Source organism: Meleagris gallopavo, chromosome 8, assembly GCF_000146605.3.
Source record: "Meleagris gallopavo isolate NT-WF06-2002-E0010 breed Aviagen turkey brand Nicholas breeding stock chromosome 8, Turkey_5.1, whole genome shotgun sequence".
In the NCBI taxonomy this organism is placed as follows: Eukaryota; Metazoa; Chordata; class Aves; order Galliformes; family Phasianidae; genus Meleagris; species Meleagris gallopavo.
The window spans coordinates 2,769,128-2,770,793 of NC_015018.2; the positions used below are offsets into that span (position 1 = coordinate 2,769,128).

At 44.2% G+C, this 1,666-nt stretch overlaps 1 long non-coding RNA gene across 1 annotated transcript; it reads right to left on the minus strand.

The window, feature by feature from the left end:
* Positions 1 to 341: 341 nt before the first annotated feature.
* Positions 342 to 1,367, minus strand: LOC109368982. Its single transcript, XR_002117522.1, has 2 exons — positions 1,108 to 1,367; positions 342 to 442 (listed from the first exon to the last, which is right to left on the minus strand). It is a non-coding gene; the product is annotated as an uncharacterized LOC109368982 (long non-coding RNA).
* Positions 1,368 to 1,666: the final 299 nt, after the last annotated feature.

Consider the following 1,666-nt stretch of genomic DNA (forward strand, 5'->3'; position numbering starts at 1 on the left):
GCCTGACTTCTTGGGTATCATAGGTCATGTTTTACGCCTGTGTGCTTTAGAGCTGGCGCAAAGACTTGAAGTTGTAGGGCTTTTGCTGTTGTTGGTTATTTTTTTGTTATTGAGGAAGTAAAAGACTGGTTCTTCAGGTTAGTAATGACTATAAGCAAAGAACACAGGGGTGTAGCTGGTGCCAGGGGGGGTCCTTTGTTTGTCAAGAAGTTGATGTGGAAAGATACACTGGACCTGTTCAGCAGGCAAATTATTTCCTGTTGTACAGAGAGAAAGCAGTAAATATCACCATGGGCAAAATTCCATCTTATCCTCACATTTGCTCATCGGAGTGATCCTGACCATGAGTCAGCTGAGCCCATCTGGCAGCTGTAATACATGCTTGTAATGTCACAGGGCTGTGGTCCATGTCACACAGTTCTTCCACTGCTGGACTTCAGTGCTGCAGAAAAGGGAAGAAAAAGTAAATTTTACATAGTGTATAAAAGAGATTTCCTGGCTCATGTCAGCAGTGTGATCGATCCCTAAAGCTTTCTGCTGGTGGAAATGCTCAGAGTGCATTGAGAATAACAGAGACTTGTGCCTTCTCGACGGCCTGTGAAAGCAGAAGCTTTATAGCTGTCTAGATTGTCACTTGGATAGATGAGGTATCGTGAACCGTAGGCAGATAATTTCTCCTAGAAAGTAGACTTGAGGAATACTTCTATGGCATGAGTTGTCCCAGGGTATGAGACATCAGCGTGCGACTTGCAGGTGAGAACCGGGACTTAAGGGAACCCAGTGATCCCCATAGTCTTAGAAATGGTGCTAGATGCCTGCATTTCAGCAAAATCCCATCCCAATCACTTTTTACAACTTTCTGATCATGGGAAGTCTGATGGCTTTTCTTAGCAAACTGTTCCAGCATTTCCTTATTCTCTTTGCTAACTGCTTAACACTTTGTAGTTCAGCTTGCCAAACTTGGCCTCTGATTTCATCAGCCGGGTTAGAAGGATTTCCCTTACAGTGTATTTCTTGGCGTGGTGTTCAGCATTGTGATTACAGTGGTAGAGCCAGTTATGTGGTGCCTATTGCCATTTGGCTGTGGGCTTGCTTTGCTCTGCCTACCTTATGGGTATGTTCTGCTTTCTCTGTTATTCATCAAAACCTGACTCTTGTTCTTCTGTTGTCTGCCTGGTCACTCGGGGACCTTGCCTTTGTGGCACCAGTTTCTGCAGACCTGTTCTTGAAATGTCTTTGCAAACCGTTCTTGAAATGTCTTTGCAAACCGTTCTTGAAATGTCTTTGCAAACCAGCCAAAACAGTTCATGTCCTTTGATTGACCAGCAGGTTTTTGTAGGGGAGCCTGTTACCTTGGGAACTCTCCATCTCTGCAATAATGAGAGGAAGATCTAGAACAGATACTTGTCAGCTTGTTTATGCAGGAATTTGGGTTCTAGAGAGCTTCAGTTTATGTAGCGCTTCCCCTGCCTGCTTTATCCCCACGTGCTCTTGCAGTAGTAGCTGCCTTGCTTTCCAAGCAGACGTTCCTACTTTGTCTGCTTTTCTTAAACATTTGCATGTTTCACCTCTTTTTCTATTTTATCCACCTTTATCCATCTTTATCTATTTTATCTATTTATCCACGTGTGCTGAGGGAGCTGGCGGAGGTCATTGCCGAACCGCT